Here is an 18,111-nt window from a genome sequence, read left to right as displayed (position 1 = left end):
AATTATTTAATTTTCAATTTCCTTATTTCATTATATTCTTCGTATAACTTTGTATATTAAACATCACGCCCGGAGAGAAAAGGGAAATATTCCTTTGGAAAATCGATTTTGAATTTGTTAGAGGGCTGTTGACGTGTATAGAAAAGAACATCGCCGTTGATCAGTGACATCCCGTATAACAAGGAGGAAATATTTCCGCAACTAATTTGCATTTCTAATATCCGCGACAAAAATCTAATTCGAGTCTTTTTTTAATTTATTCGTCCCATTAGTTATCCTCCTAACTCTTTGCACTCGACCCTTTCATTGTTAATGAAGCTTAAAATTTAGTTTCGGGTAGCTTGTTTTTCTTAAAGTCTCGGATTTCCATAGTAAAACGGATCTAAAAATCCCCTGTAATTCCTCGAGATTTTCTCAATTACTGCACAGTCAATCAATCGATCCCTGACATCGTGATATTTGTTTCCAAGTTTGAAATTGTGTCTCTTTTGTTCGCGCACATTTCTAGGACATTTTGAGATATTTTAGCGTTCGGGTCGAGCGATACTGAGTCTTACGCGAGTCATACTGCATCGTGTGTTTAATTAACGTGACAGCGGCCTGGAGGACTCTCTGGGCACAACGAGAACGAGTTTCACGTTTCTGATAGTCGCTCAGGAGGGAAGTCCGATGTCGGAACAAAGGCAGCCAGATAACGTAGCAAACCTAAGCATCTTGACTTAGAATACATACGTACCTCGTTCCTTCTTTGTAATGCTAATTCGATAATTATTTCAGAGGAGAGAGGACGCAGAAGCGCAAGCACGAGAGAAGAAATATATGTGTCGAAAAATCGACAAACAAATGAACATCTTCAAATGTTACACAGAAATTCTATTACTATTCTGTCGAGTGAAATATCAGTCTACCTTTTCCTAATTGACACATGTCAATCTGAGACCGAAAGTGCACTTTAAAGCACAGCTATATTATATATTTTAATAATACGCTTCTCATATAGAAAGCGCTTCTCTTCCTTTCCTCTTCGCGAAACCAAAATTTCGATCCAAAATTTCACCATAAAGTTACTCTTTAAAATTGAATTAAAGTTCAGTTATGAGCCTTCTATAAATTAAAATTAATTAAAAGGCGAGGTCGATAATAAGCCGAGTTCGAAATTAATGAGTTTTACGAAAATATAAACATAAACGACAGACGACATGTCAATGCTATTGTAATCGATTTAATTTACGTTAACAGAAATTTACAGAATTGTTTGTGAGATTAATTCATTACAGAGAGATTTACTTTCAAACAAATTTCCGATTTAATGAATAAATCACGTGCAGGAAATATATATTATCTCGTGCACCCTCCCTTTACAAATCCACGGGGTACGAATTCTATTTGCTCATAGCGAACCTGGCGAACCTCGAAATTTTCGCGACTCGAAATCGCGGTGCGTTTTCGCGACGACGTTTATCGTCGAACTTTTCGAATTCGAGGTAAAAAAATGGCACGCAAAGTTTATTTGTCAGCAAAGTACAGGGTAAGTATCGTGCAACATGCCGCGGGGCATAATATCGATATGGTCGCACGCGCGACATGGAATCGCAGCGGAGCATGCATGGGATCTATAGCACGCTCTCTGCTACTATTAGATCAATAACTTTGAACATTCACCGATGTGCCCTCATCGGTACACAGCTGTACTGATCGATTCCGACTTCGCTCGTTGTGCCGGCCTCGCGAATACGCGAGATTCAAAGAGCTCGAAAAAGTGATAACGGCGATCTCTTATTTTACAGTTCCAATAATGCCCTTTCTCAATATCTTTTAAGAAACAAAAGATTTTTATTTTAGATTTTTACTTTAAAGAGCTGCAGGAAATGTGCAACGTGTTCTAACGCTATATTTGTTCCAGTTTATAAAAGTTTTTATGCGCAACGGTTTTTTAATTTTAATAATTATACGTAGTAATTTAATAATCAGAGGTAAAATGTAGTATAACAATAATTAAATTTAAAAATATCTTTTTTTTTTAGTTTATTTATATAAGCGGTAATAAAACAATATTTTTAATGTTTTAAAAGATTTTAACATTCAACAAATATATTTTTTTATATGATTAAAATATATAATATTGCATTACTTTGTTTTACTAAAATTTTTCACATTATAGACACTATATGTATATTAAAATTTAAAACAACACGTGAGAGAAATTCTTGTGAATCTAATAGCAAACATCCTATTAAATTGCATTGCTGGATAATCATTTTCCATCAACTATCACATCATTTCAAATAGCAACGCACAGTTTCACAAGTTGAGTAGTCGCGGAAACCTTTGAGTTGCCTGAAATATCAAGTATGTTGATTGAAATCGGAATCGAATCTGCGATAACATTTTTCTCTTTTAATTGCTATCTCGAGGCATGTTATACCTAAACCACATATATTTTTCAAACTTTAGAAATAATACGTATATATAAAATATATTTATCTTTATTATAGAATTCCCCCCACCCTCCCGACTTACACTTATAATTTTGTCCTGAAAGGATTCACAGTAATTACTCATTACAATATGCGCAATTCCACCCATATCTGCAATACTGCAAATGTACTTTTAGACAAAGATACATAGTGTACCAGCTGAAGCATAAATTTAGTGCTGCAGTTCATTCACGTCCTGCCTAATAGGGAGACGTTAATCTTCGTAATGTAGGAAAGGTCCTTAAAGAAGCAATCGCTTTCGTAAAAGTACTTAATACAAGTTAGATTTATGAATCGTTACTTACTTTACGTAACTTTTACACGCGTACGTGTATGTGCATTTATAAAATTTTAATTAGATAGAAGAGCTGATAGGACTCGATCGCGGATCAGTGCATATTGTAAATTAAAGACCTCATCAACCCTTTCTATCTAATTATTTGTTTTCATGTTTCTTTCTTTTAACTTAAAAGCCCTACTAACCTTTGATAAAATTTTGATAAAAATTTCTTATAATTGTTGTTTATATTATTTGATTAATCTTTAAATATGCAACTAATTAGAGAACTATATAATTACAAATTTAGAATGTTTCGCAAACTCGAAAACCGCAGCTTTACGTTACGCAAATTTTGTTTTAGAAATATTTTAATTTTGAATGTTTCATCACAATGTTTCATCAATCTACTCTCAACGAAATTAAAAGGAACTCTAACGCTGTTAAAAACAGAACAAATAATTGGCGAATCTATTTCGAGAGAACTTAAATGTCCAAATTATCATTATTAGAAAATAACAAATAATGTTTTTTTTTTTAATATCAAATTTATATAAATTTATTGAATTAAATTTATTTAAACATTGTTTTTCAAACGCTACGTGTCCTCTTGATTACACGCGATCGTTTCAAGAGAAAGAGAAAAGAATCTCGTGGCATTATATTCGATGCCCATGTCAAAGCGATTACATTTTATCGATAACAGGATTCGCCTTGGTCGCGCGACTTGTCCGCGGGAGTGGCAGTAGAGACCGCTTTGATGTGGAAACCATCGGCCGGACGCTGCTAGTAGTATAGCCAGAAACCAGGCGTCCGGCGGAACGTTTATCGCATTAGCTGACGGCCACGTTCCGCGCGCGGTACCTTCGGCAAATTGGGAATTACGGCAATATCGAAACTTTGATGCAGCTCGGCCGTCGGTCCCAGCTCGGAGTCGTTTCCGCGAATCGGTTTAAATACAAATACAACCGTGTGTGTGTGTGTGTGTGTGTGTGTGTGTGTGTGTGTGTGTGTGTGGTGTGTGTGTGTGTGGTGTGGTGTGTGTGTGTGTGTGTGGTGTGTGTGTGTGTGTGTGTGTGTGTGTGTGTGTGTGTGTGTGTGTGTGTGTGTGTGTGTGTGTGGTGTGTGTGTGGTGTGTGTGTGTGTGTGTGTGTGTGTGTGTGTGTGTGTGTGTGTATGTGTGTACCGTCACCAAGGTGCAAATTCACCGCAACGCCAACATGTAGCGAACATCCCGAAAAAAGAAAAAAGAAAAAAAAAAAAGAAGCGATCGATACACCACGAATATTTGTTCGAGAACAATGACTTGTTTCGATTTAACTAAATTAACTAACTAATTAAGTGATGAATGAGATGCGTTAGCACTTACTGACGGCGCATCTCATTGTCGCGTGGCAACGTGGAAATTCGAAAGAGGCAAGAAAGTCACGCTTTTCTTGATAGCCAATTAGACATTCTGTATAATTCCAAACGCCATAAGTCATCAGTTTAGGAAAAAAAAAGTTATTAAATAAATCTCTCTCTATGTACATGTTACTCCGTTACATCCTGTCGCAAAACGGGCTTAATGCGGCGCGTAATGCTGAACAAGAGCATTTACATTGCGCGCGATTAACGTCACTCGGTGAGGCGAATTATGCGCGTTGCGCAAAAGCACGCCCTCCGAAATGCATTGAACCTCGGTATGACCTGGGAGCTCGTCATTATTCTCGTGGCTCGAATTAGTATCCATCTATTACATATTAAATTACATCAAACGCGCGTGTTTGTGATTATCATTGCGTCATATCGCGATCGTAATGTCGCGATAGGGAGACGTAACGCTGATAGCGTTATCTCTGAAATTGAAAGGACGTTCACGGCAATAAAAATCGGCGCACGCGGCGCAAAGAGAAAAGATTAAATTGTAAAATAATTCCTGTTTAAATAATTCCTGTTGTCATGCGATATTTCGTTGAAAAAACATTACTATAATATGCAGATTGCGTTTGTCGTCGAATTTGCATTTGTCATTTTGGTAACACGCATTTCGAATCGCCATATATACAATTTCACATTAAAATAAAATCCAATAAAATAATAAATTAACAATTCGCCCCATATATGTACCTCGTATCATTTATATTATTCGATATATAAACGCGCGGGATTTTGTCATTGGCGTTACGAATATCCGACAGACTTATTTTTACTCATTGATCGCATTAACTATAATTCTTCGAATAATCGCTTCGCTTCGTTTAAACGTTTCTGATTAAACGACCGATCGAACATCGAATCGCGTTACTTTATAACTCCTTCTTAATACTTGTGACTTTTGTAGATATCACACACGTTTCGGAATTATTTACAATTGAATCCAGGATTAATCACCGTAATTCGGATCTAATCTGGCGCCGTGCTGGCAGCGAATGAGGTTTCCACCAGGATCAATCGAGGATAATAACTGGAAACTTGACTTGTACCGAATGACAATCATAAAGAACGAAGATAACAATGGTTAACAGATAAACGATATCTAGTATATTCGGAGAATAATATTTCTATGTGTATGTGTATGTGCTGCAAATTATGCTTTTAATTTAATACGAAATATAATATAGAAATCCATTCGTCTACAGTTTTGTATCAGAATAATAATAATATTCTTGTTCTTAATCCTGCTAACTTCATAACTCTGTAAATAATAGGTTTCTCAAGTGATGTTAATCAAGTGCGAGATCTAACAGAGCGGTAAGTAAAACTGCATAAATTACGAAAATGAAATATTTTACAAGTTATGTAACAAAATGAGAAAAATTATTATGAGATAAAGATCTGAATGCACACGGCACATCCTGTGTCGTTACCGTGACATTTTTAGTATTCTTAATAAAGAAGAGCCAAATTGCAGATAGACTTTCCGTCTAACGCAAAACTTTTATGTTTATTTTGATAGAGTCTAGCAATTAAACTTTCACCAAAGTTCGCTTAGAACATAATAAATTCGAAATAATTCAACCTTGTGCACAGAGGATTCGAGTGTTTAAGGAGTAAAATTTCTCCATCAAACGAAAACTTGAAGCGGATCGCGCGAACGAAGCGAGATAGCTTCAATGGTTTCCCTTTTACCCGTGCGGAAATGCAAACGACCGAACGCCGCGCGTAAAAATTAACGAGATGAAGAAATTTTATTGCTTTATTAACAAGCAAAGAATGTTTCGTCGCGCTGTTCTCGCTCTCTCGCGAGAGGAACTCACGCGCCCACGATGAGGGGGGGGGGGAGGGGAGGAGGGGGGTTACACCCGCGTATAATTACACCGATGTTGGCCACACAGCGTGAGACTCTTTTGCGCCACGTTTTTGTCAGACGTTTTTGTGATAAAACGACCAGAGAGCGAGAAGAGAGAAGAACGGAGCACGGCGGGACGAGATTTCCACAGGCCACTTCGCGTGCCTGGAAGTTCGCGTGTAAAAATGGGTCATACACACATTTCGTTATGACGTATTGCTTAACGATCCGCCGCTTTGTCCGACATCGCATTCTACCCCCCATTCACCTAACTGGCAAGCACGGATTAATTAGCTAGAGAGACAAGATTAATTAATTATGGCGACCTCGACGAGTTCGACCTAGGAGCGTCCCGCTTTACTATCGCCGTGTTCGACATCGAGTCGAGCAAGGAGCTCGTTCTCATGACCAAAGACTCGAGTCTAATTAGACCTACACGTGTGTTAACTTAATGTACAAACATAATAAAGTTTTGCTGTATTTATCTAATAACTTTGTGTACAGTAATAATTGTCACGTACGTTATGCCATTAACCACTTCATCATTTGCTTATTATACAGGTAGTTCTTACAGTTGATAATTCTTAAATAATTAATGCAAGATGCCGCAATATTTTTGTCATGTCGACAATACATGGTGTATTGTGTCGCATAACATAGAAATAAAGACATTTCAGATAAGTACATTTGTGATGGCAGGATTACTGAATGTACAGCTCGTTTCCTCTCTTGGTGAGAGGCTAAAGTTAAGGACTTTCAGAATGATCTGTCGGCATGATAGCGCAAATTGGATCTGCCCGTCCGCATGTAAGAGCCTCCTAAGGGAATGAAATTTGCCTGACATCGTACAACTATCTTTCAAGTTATTTCTGCCTGTTATAAAATATAGAAAATTAATCTTTCTCATTAAAACACGGCAAAATAATTAGTAAAATTTACGATAATTACATAGCAATTAAATTGTACTTATGTTTTATTAATTATCAAATATAATTAAACTGTTTTATTAACGATTAACAAAAAGAATTATGCAAAGCATAAATTTAACGCAAAATTTACGCTAGATAAATCAAATATTTGTCTCAAGAGAAAATTAATAAATGACGAGCACGAGAGTTAGCATTATATCTAATAGAACATTGGAGCCGATTTAAGCACGAAGTTTGGCGGTGGAGCGAAAACTAAAGACTCTCGGAAGGATCTGTCAGTCTGCTCGCGCGATAATGGAGCAGCGAAATTTCCTTTATACGCGCAGCTATCTTTCAGTAAATAATTCCGCCAAGTCGACTGTCAACGACAGACGCAAAGCGGATAATGATACTCCCGGAAACCAAATATCATTGATATTATGACATTTCGCATCGAGAATGCCTCAACCAGGAGGTTCAATCTTAGTTTGTGATGCACCTCAAATATTCCATATCCACTTTCACACAATAAACAAGAAGATCGGATGTCTCTGATGCTCCTATCTATTGTGCAATGACAGATGTTAACATTACAAATAATACGAATGTCTGACATATTGTAGCTGTTTCTAAACCAATCCCTTAATGCATATTGAAATTTGACAAGGTTCTAAATATTCTGTGCTGCTTTTTAATAATTTCTTTTCCGATTTCCGAAATATATATTTTTTTTTGAGCTTACGTCAACAGCTCTGCCAAATTAAAACCCGTGGAAATGTGAAATTTAAATAATTCCCTTTCCTCTTTATCACGGTTAACAATATTGCAGACGTTATCGGCAGGAAATAATCCGCCGAAAATAAACTGGAAGTTATTGCATGACAAATGCTCTTTATGATGTCAGAGCACCTCAGTGGCCGCTATTTAAATCTACGCTTGAAAAACTACTCCTTTCCTGGTGTCGACAAGAATAATAAAAATGGTTGTGCGCGTGGAAACGCGCCAAAGTTTGTTCGATTCAATAGCAACCTCTCTGATGCGTTTATAACCCTCGAGAACGGCAAAAGCGTCGGGTAAAAAAATGTAACGGAATTAAACGGTAAAATGTTGGAAAGTACTAGAAGCTATACATAATTTTCATTAAAATTCTGATTCATATGACGTAATAATTGTCAGAACCGTAGCTGTACATGATGCAGATTTTAAATTCTCATTTGCATATTTTTACAACTTTACGTGAGCAATCCATCATTTTATTTGTAAATAATTCATCATTTTATTTGTAAACAGCCGATTATTTTTTTATCGTATAAAAATAATATAGTGCCAAATTTTCATCTCATCGCGCTTAATTAATGATAAAACAAGCCGTATGTAACTGAACAAACTGCAATGTATACCTTTCGCAGATTTCGTTGAGGAAAGATCTGACGGTAAAATGTCAAAAATGCGATTTGCTCGAGTTAAAAGTTAAGAGGATTACTCGTTAAACATCGCGTTCTTATAAAGTAATGCTCCATCGATCGGCGTCAGCTCGCGTTACATCTCCGGCTACGAAAATGCGCAGCTCGACGATGACCCTTCAGTTAGATATGTACGTCAGAAAATTTATACTCCAAATGCGTTTTTAAATTTCGGTTGGATTTACTGCTGTACTTTTACGCGAGTGCGGTATTTACAAACGTGTACTCTGTAATCAGCTGTTTCGGGTTAGAATCCTCTATATTCTGAATTCTATATGCGGTATGTTATTTTTAAAGAGAAAAATTTTTATGCTGAATAACGACGATGACGAGCAAACTGGCAGGTCGATCTAATATTTAAACTAGAAGCGATCAATTCAAACACACGTACAATATAGAGTATTTCGCGCTAATGACTTCACAATCCAGGATACATAAACCGAATAATAATCTTCAACTTTAAGCGAAATTACCAGGCATTCTACATATCTACAGAACTATCCGATATCAGGCCAAATTTCCAGCTCTGCTAGAACGCAAATTGCTCTGTGCATGTCGAATCCATTAAACAGAATGAAATTTTATCAGAGTCCCATCCGGACATTCTTGTTTTTTCGTTTCATGTAAATATGTATAATTACATATTGATTATTCTGCTATTAAACAGAATTACATCATTCAAAACAAAAGAATATATTATTAATTATTTTACTCGTCAAATTATTTTTCTCCTAATTGATTTCTCTTTTAAAGATATAAATTTTTAAGAAAGGTTTGAAGAAGAAAAATTTACAGTCAAGTTTACATAAAAGAAGAATAGAATAAACCGCAAATAACACAAGCATGTATCTACCAAAGTTTTTTAATATAAAAATATACTGTTTTACACGGAAGAAACATTTTCCTGTACTATTTAAAATTTTAATATGATGCAGAATAACTCTGTTAAACCATTAAATTAATTGTGCAACATATTTAAATATAAATTATACATCATATCGCAACCAATTTGAACGTGCCGCATAAATATTTTTAATGGTCCAATAAAATTATATATATTCAGACTTTTTTGCGTGCATCTGGCAGCAATTTTTAGACTTTTATATTTCTTCCGTGATAGCAACGTTGTTAGTAATGCGTACATCTACTCAAACATATATGATTCAATTGCGTCAAAAAATTGTGACACACACACACACACACACACGACGATCTCGTACCTGATATTAAGCCCCCCCCGCGTGCGTCCGATCGCCGATTGAGTGGTCACGGTGGCGGGAACGCTACCCTGGATCCTTCCAGGGTGCCGCTGAGCCCCTAAATCTCCAAAGTCTTAGAAACACACGCGGTCGGCTCCGATGGAACGGTGTGCCGGTGCGAGGGGAGGAGGGAAGCGTTCGCACGCGCGCGAACGCCGCGAATGACGATCTCGTTCGCGTTGGCAATCGGCAAAAGAGGAAAACGGCAGGAGAAAAGAAGAGAAAGAGGAGAAAGAGGAGGACAGGGAAGAAAGGGAAGAGTCAACAGCGAACAGCCGAGATCTTGGAGGAACTTGGAGCGAGCTCTCTGTCGTCGCGAGGGAGTCGCGGCACGATACTGACGAGTCGTCCGTGGGGCGCACGGACCTCATGCCGCCAGGATCTCCATCCCCACCGACCCACCGGCACGGCGCGGCGCCGATATTCAGGGCCGGGTTGATCAAACGATGGATGGTTGCGATTCCAGGACGATCTACCGTCCGATCCGCCGTCTCCCACGCGGGGAGGGCTTTAACCGACCGCATATCCGATATTCGGTACGCACGCGGGCTAACGCGTGAACACAAGCTATCGTCACGAACGGAACGTCGTATCCTCCGGGAACCACCAGTCTCCATAGCCCCAAAGTTTCCCGATGCTAAGGGAGTAATTATGATTGTCTGAGAAATTTTCGATATATCCCCGAAAGTCCGATAATTTATATGTCTCGTTAAAATGACAAGATTCCTCTCTCAAAAAAAAAACCTCTTTTTTGCGAAATAATCTCGTTGTTATATCATACGTTTCCTTTTTTTTAGATTTTCCTTCTTTAACAGTCCGGTTAAACAGTCATGTAAATAAATATAAACGAGGTGACTCGTGACAATTAACAATTGCGTGATCGTGACGAAAAAAATTAGATAATCTTTGGAATTAAACAGAGAAAGCTATATATGTCTTGTCCAAAAGACGGTTGTCGTTTTATTATTTAAACTTGAGTATGTTTGAAAAAGATCACTTTCAAATTTTCACACTTAATCACTTAATCTATGTTACTTATATATAAGATAATTATATAATATTAACGAATAACTCATTAACTATATAATTATCTAATTGCAAAATTAAAATTGTAATAGAAATGAATAATTAAGGAAATGTCATGCAGAACTATTAATTATACCTATATCAAGTATAATTAGCGTCGTCGTGATATTTTCAAATAATGCATTATAAATTAATTTTAGTTCATTAAAGAAATTAATTATACTTGAATTTTTTAAGTAATTTTAATGTCCCATGATTAAAGAAGCTATCGATATTCTCGTAAGAATGACATTTTAAATTTAAATTGGTTAGCAAACTTTCTACGTTTTACTACAATTTCAATTATAAAGAAACATTAATTTACAAAAGCAATAACGCTAAGACCACACATTTGTTGGTTGCATTCGCTAAGATTCCATTGTTTCATATTTTGAATTGTTTTCATTTAAAACTCATGTACTCGTTTCGTTTCTAAAACTACTGTCTGGCTTCTGCAAATTTAACGCAATGAAAATAACGCCAAATATTTAAGCGCGAGATATATGTCTGTTTTTTCGTTAAAATTAAAATACTGTTGTAATAGTTGTTCTTAGTACAGCTATCGTTACGATACCTCTACCGCCTTTCTGCGGCTACCTATAACGTTCCATTCAGGACGCGCGTTCTATTGCTATGAACTTTCGATGTCACGACTCTCTGATTCTTATCTAAGTCTTCACCAGGATTGTGTCGTTTTATTACGTATCGTCATTATTACGTATACAAGAAGGTTCAAACTTAATTTGCTCCTTTCCAAATCGCATTATTGGCTACAGTAATAGAAATGGCGATTACGCGATTCGTAAGTAAAAATTCTAAATCACATAGGAGTAAGTAAATTGAGTATCATTAAACTTTGGAGAGTTTAGTGTTTTTTCGTGCGCGTAAAATTTAAAAATGAGAAATGCGAAATGCGAAATAATAGCATAGCGACCGATTTGACTATCAAATAAGCATAAGATTGGGAAAGAGAAATATACTTGAGATGAACGGAAGAAGAAAAACGAAATCTTTATTCTTTTTAATCTTCATCCTTCTCTTTGTGATTGAAAGGCTAGACTTGTCAATTTGGTCTTTGCTTTCTCCTTTTTTTTTTCTTATTATTCACGGATATATTTAACTTTATTAATCGCTAGGAAATTTTTTTCGTTTTCTCCTATCAGTGGCTGACATTATGATGTATTATAAAATAAAGTAAAATCCTCATGAAAGAGCATGGAAAAGTCGCGTGAAATTTCATCATCTCCAAATTCATTAGATACGACGTTTCTAAAGACTGATGCAAATCTTACGAAACAATTTATATATACAATCTCGAGCGCACCGGATACTTTCTCTCGACTCTCGGCAAGTAATGTAGGCCGATAGATAAAAAGCCTACTTGTTTCAATGTCAAAGGCGTGGACAGATCTCAACGAAAAGATATCGCAAATTGAATTAAAAAAGATCGGTTAATTAAAATTAAAATAGACAAGCTGTGCTTTCCCATTTACCATATCGTTTCTCTTTCTTTTCTCTACCTCGCCGTAACGGAGCCGGATTTTAAGTCATCGTTCAATTTCATCGGGCTAAATATCAAGAATTTCGAAAAGAAAAGAAAGGCGGATCTAAATCGGATCTTTTCTCGCCGGGAAAAGATCGTCTTCACAGATACACTGGAGGATAATAGCGGAAGCGCGGCGGAGCGCCTCGAGGCGATGCGATGTATCATCACGGTTACCGGACGGTTCCGCGGAACGTTTTACGAATCGCCGTGAGGGTCACGACGTGTGCCATAACGTAAAGCCAGAACCGTAAAAGTAACCGCAGCCGCGGCCGCGGAGCGCAACTTTCGATCGTTTCTTCGTGATGCGACGTACCGATAGCACCGTAGTAAGCACTACCTGGTGAATGACACGATCTCCCACGCCTCTCTATTCGTCTTCTCTTCGGCTATGCGCGAGGCGGAGAGGAAGTCTCTCCTATCGCGGCGAAGAGAGAGGCTAACTCGCGGGCTCATCCTTTTACCGACGAACGCGTCGCGCCAGTAAACTCACTTTCATCTGTGATATTAGCCGAGCCAAGGCGAGCGAAGGCGCAACACTCGCGATTCGCCTTTCGATTCGCGCGAGCACGATCGTCTGCCTGCGAGCATCTATAAATCCGTCCCCGCACGGATGATTAATCCGAGAGGGGGTGCTCGACGCCGACGCGAATCGGCGGAAAAGAAATGCTAGAATGCTATATCTTCCGAGCGCCAAGCAAAACGTTGTCGAGATTTTGTACGAGATTATAATATAAGATTGTAATTTATAAGAAATAAAGTTCCGTAATCTACTACAATGTGGAGACAAAGATATTTTTTGCAAAACGGAAGATTTAACAAATAATTACGGATGCCCTTCCTTTTTGCAAAAAGTTTCCAATTTTACGCTTTGTGTTAATTTTTTTTTTGAAATTAGAAAAAAGAAATATGTTAATTAATTAATATAAAACTTTATTTGATATTACTTATCGGATTTGCATGTTCAATCCTGCAATCCTCAATAGTAGTATCAAAGATATATTTTTCCCTTTTTTAATACGTGCCGTTTAACGATGATGCGATTACAATCTGCGAACGCGACAGTGACGAGAACATGAAAGCCAGTGTTTGCCGTAATCCTATATTGTCCTGTTTGCCTGTAATATATTGTATATGCAAACGAAACGACGCTGCTGCTGCGCACCATTGTCTCCCGATTCACTTCTTCGTGCCAGTAATAATAGCGGCACGTGTTGTTGAAAAAAAAAAAAAAAAAAAAAAGAGGAAAATACATCCCTTGCGAAAAAGTCAAATTACAGTCGAGGTACCAGCGCGGCTCATGGCGAACACTTTTCTTGAATAACGTATGCGCGAACGTGGTTACACTGCGATGTAACGCAACGAAGCCAAGCAAGGTACTTAAGAGGCGTTGAAGTATGAGAAAGGATATTTTTAAACGTGCATTCGCGTACCTCAAGGGAACCAGGAAAAGCATGAAAGTTTCGAATGCGAAGCTGAATTAACGGGTGCGTTATCTTTTTGACACAATCTACTGGTTAGGACTCAGACACAATAAATGGGAATAAGGAATTAAATATAAAAAAAAAAAAAAAATGAAGAACAGGAAATTACTTTCGACTAATAAAAGAACAATTTGATGACTCCTTGATTGCGTATTGAAACATGGTTTCCCATATATACCGAAATTTAATTTTCTACTCCTAATTTTCTATGTTTGATTTCCTTGTCTTTTATTTCTTTCATTATATCCAAGCTTTTACTTTCTCAACGTTGCTGTTTTAATATGAGGTATTCTTATGGCAACGAAAGAAATTCTCTAATACCTCAAAGTAACATAATTGATAACTAAACTAAAAAATGTCCAATTAAATTAAAATTTCTTTCAGATTAATTGATAAAAGCTTCATAATAAATTCGATAATGATATTATATTTCATTTCCCTATATTTTAATTAAATATTATCTTAAATCATATATTACACATATAATTCAATATTACAATATTGCAATATTGTATAATTTAATATCACAATATTCAATATTACAAATTTTATTAAATATTCTCTTAGATAATTAAAAAGATAATCTCGTTTATATTACTGAAATTAATTCATATTTAATAAAAATTTGCTATTAATAATTATAAATCTAAAAAGTTAATGTAAAATATTTCTTCTTTTATCACTATATAAAGATATAATATTATTTATATCTCATTGATATTATTGGTATTAATGAGAAAAGAAATTATTTAAAATACATTTTTAATTTTATAAAAAAATTTATAAACTGCTTGATTATTTGCGATGAATATCTTACATTGCATTAATTTACCAGAACATTCAATTCCATTTTGGAAAGTTAGCGGCGTGTCTCAACTTCGCGACCATAGAATCGAGAATTATTCATCACGCGCTATAAATTATAGCCGACAGTTTGTTGACGTCGCGTCAGCAAGCCTGAGGACTTACTTTCTTCCCCTGTCATGATGCAAACTAATTGTTCGGTCGTTGTCCTCCCGCTTCTTTGCCTTTTCGTTACGCCCAGCTGACCATTTGATATTTCAATAAGCGAATTTGCTAATTCGCAGAAGCTTAATTAATCGCAGGAGGAAGTATCAATGCCAAGTATGATCAAAGGGTTGCAACGAGATCGCATTCTCTTTCATATTTATAACGAAACGAGATTTGCGGAAAAATTCAAAATCGATATTTATTTAAAAGGCAAAGAATTTTAATATGAAATGCTTTATCTTTATTTTCATCAAAGCAATGGAAAAAAACAAGCTAAAAATTTCTCGGAAAAAAAAAAAAGAAACAAAACTAATTGGAATTTTGTTGATACATCCCATGTATGTATGTAGCATATAGTATGTAAAACCAACAATTTTATCTGTAATATTTTAAACCCATTCATCTTGAAAAGATCACACGAATTATTTGATGTATACGCAAGGCATTAGCGTCCAGCAATGTATTTATAAAAAATAACGTAAAGAAACGAAATGCAATTCGGTAGGATTAGATACTCTAAAAGAGATTTCGAGAGCATCCTTTAAGAAAGCAATCAACGAAGCAACGAGATTTTCGCGGCTGTTGCGACTGAAACTTGTTGATTAGTTTCTTAAATACTATATACAGCAACGGTATTTCATCCCGCTTTACGACGCGTAAAAAGTATTTTCACGGTTGTACGGGAATTTATACTACTTCGTAATGATGTCAGATGTGGGAAACAAATCAGCAAACTGTAATTTCACAGATCCAATAGCATACTATAGCGAAAGGTGAAATTATCATCTCAACTCGAGCTATTATTCTCCGGAGTGAAGGCTCCGGACTAATCATACTGAATCTACGATGTCAGTAGCGAGAAATCATATGTAATTTCTCCTTACGGTAGAATATACTTGTTCTTTGCATCTTTTGCATCTCTTTGTTTCACAACGGAAAAATTTATGAAAAAATTTTAACCTCAGCTATCAAAAAATTCAACTCTACAAATCCAAATGAATCGCACGGTCATTTATCAATATAAGAGATGAAAAGAGAATTTGTGCGGCGCGTTTTACAGGTTAAATCTGTAGAAAGCGAGAATGATGGCATGCATAAAAAAAAAAAGACATTCATTTCTTTCGATGTACACTGCAAATGAAAATTACCTATGATTTCTCACCTGTGGTGTCGCAAAATCCAATGACGATGGTAACAGGTACACGGTCTTAAGTAAAGATTAACTATCGTATAATAGCCCGGCTACGTGCGTTAAAACGTATTTTATCGAACACGTTGTACATATTGGCAAAACAGCCACCGGGGAATGCTCGGGTAGCTTTAAAAGGCTTTTAAATATTCCTGTCGACGTGAGAAACACGGTTTTCCGGAAAATACACGGAAAACCTATCGTCACGGAAACACTTTGATGGCGCATCGATAAAGCGTTACAGTTGAATATTCAATTTTTCATTTAGACCACATCGCACACTACGTTCTATTCGCACATGTTTTCAGAAAACGCGAGCATAAACAAAAAAATTAAAAGTTACAGGAGCAAAAGCTTTCCGCGCGGCGGTAAAAGCTTTGGTAACAATAAGCCCCGACGAAGATCATAATGAAGATAAGAAAATAATGCATATGGACATGCTCTTTTCAGCAAATTTTATTGTAATTTTTTTCGGAATTTAGATTTTAGATTTGAAATTTAGAAGTTAGATTTGGAATTTAAATTCTAATTTTTAGGATAAATTTTTTTGGAGCTTAGAAGTAGAAAATTAGGTCGCTAAAGATATCCTATTAATAAATACGAAAATCACAAACATTCGCATATTATTCTATTAAATTTATAAGCGATAAATACATTTCTTCGACGCGTTAAGATTGATATTCCCACGGAGTGAACTCGAGAATTATATCTATATTATTCTAAATTAAAAATAGATTTTTATAGAAATTACTTTTTCTTACAAGCTCGCGGTAAGAGCTAAGACGAGATAATATACATAAGGCGATATTATTACATGCATCCGCGATCGAAGCGTCCGCTTTCCTAAGGAACAATCAGACGGAGTCTAATAAGAGAATAATGATCTCCGCGTGAAACTTATTACGACCTGTTAGCCAATCTCAAATCCTCGGAGGCGAAATGTCACCGATGGATGGAAGGACATCCATTATGCCCGAGAGGATTCTCGGAGGACAGCGCGGGATTGGATAACATCGTTGAAAGAAGGAAAAAAGCGTATTACTTACTAGCGTTCCTCGAGTCACGGAAAAGAGGACGCCCTTTCGTGATATTACCGACAAGAGCCGGAGTGACCGATCGCTAACGAAAGTTCATCGCCGTCACATCGATCTTACGGCGATCCGTTGAAAGGGAATTGAGGATCTTGATCGAGCAAACGGAGACGGAAATAACGGATCCTATAAGGCGCATGTCGATGTGATCTCTGACCAGTGAAGTTCAAAGCGTGCTCAAGCTTGTTTTTTTTTTTTTTTTTTTTTTTTTTCTATTAATCTCATTGTGCACCAATTGAATCGACCAACACGAATGTGGATAGGAAGATTGCGACACTTTCCTTCAATGAATTTCAATCCTGACTGAGAACACCTAAAAAGGCTCGTGAGAGCGTCCCCGTGATTTTTATACATTCCGAAATTCATTGAAAGAAAAAGTGTCGCAATCTTTCTATCCATGATAGTTTATTTTCAGATAATCTGCGAGTGCGAATTAGTTGTAAAAAAATGTTTAGTTTCAAAACAAAGGAAATTACGATCTCTTGGGAATATCCTTTCCAACCTCACACACATGTTCGTGCACATTTAATATCTTTAAAAACACGCGAAAGTTTTTTTTATTTTATATATTTTAATGAGAGATTATTCTTTACTAATATTCTAATGGAGTTGTAAAGTTATGGTAATTGCACGTATTGCAATTTTTATATAGGGTAGCTTCAATCTTTTAATCAAGAAATTATTGTGTTCTTATATATGTATATAGATTACACAATTAATTATATTTAAATAATAGATTACTCCATAGTTATTTCATTGTCGCCAGATACGTCTCTCCCAAGCCTTCTTCTCTTCGTTTCTTGTTCTTTCGTGTCATTTACACAACACAAGTCGCGAAAACGCGGTTAATTATAATTGTGCGCACTAATCACTAGAAGACAATGATCGCGCGGCGCTTTAAACGACACTTGCGGCGTTAATCGCACGCGATTATTTTTTGATTATAACATGTGAATTTTTTTACATATTATGACAGGAAAATAACGCGAAAAGTACAATTGTACAAAATATTACTCGTTGCTTTTTTTACTTTATAAGCTTGAGAAGAAATTCAATTATTGCGACAAAATACC

The 18,111-nt window shown here is 36.3% G+C and overlaps 1 protein-coding gene across 5 annotated transcripts in view; it reads right to left on the bottom strand.

Annotated features, from left to right (window-relative positions):
- Positions 1–18,111, bottom strand: part of thw (chitin-binding domain protein thawb) — a 94,614-nt gene that overhangs the window by 30,359 nt on the left and 46,144 nt on the right. For 2 of the 5 annotated variants that reach the window (XM_011641497.2, XM_089084503.1), the window contains exon 1: positions 9,617–10,022. The exons of 2 other annotated variants lie outside the window; for them this stretch is intronic. The gene's annotated coding sequence lies outside the window, so the exon portion shown is untranslated. Of the gene's footprint in view, positions 1–9,616; positions 10,024–18,111 lie in introns of those variants that run through there. One more of the 5 variants, XM_089084502.1, reaches the window with a different exon arrangement.

Source organism: Pogonomyrmex barbatus, unplaced genomic scaffold (genome assembly GCF_055798465.1).
Source record: "Pogonomyrmex barbatus isolate J1 unplaced genomic scaffold, ASM5579846v1 scaffold9, whole genome shotgun sequence".
Lineage (NCBI taxonomy): Eukaryota > Metazoa > Arthropoda > Insecta > Hymenoptera > Formicidae > Pogonomyrmex > Pogonomyrmex barbatus.
Note: the sequence above shows the minus strand (reverse complement) of the source record. Positions and strands in the feature narration are given on the sequence as shown.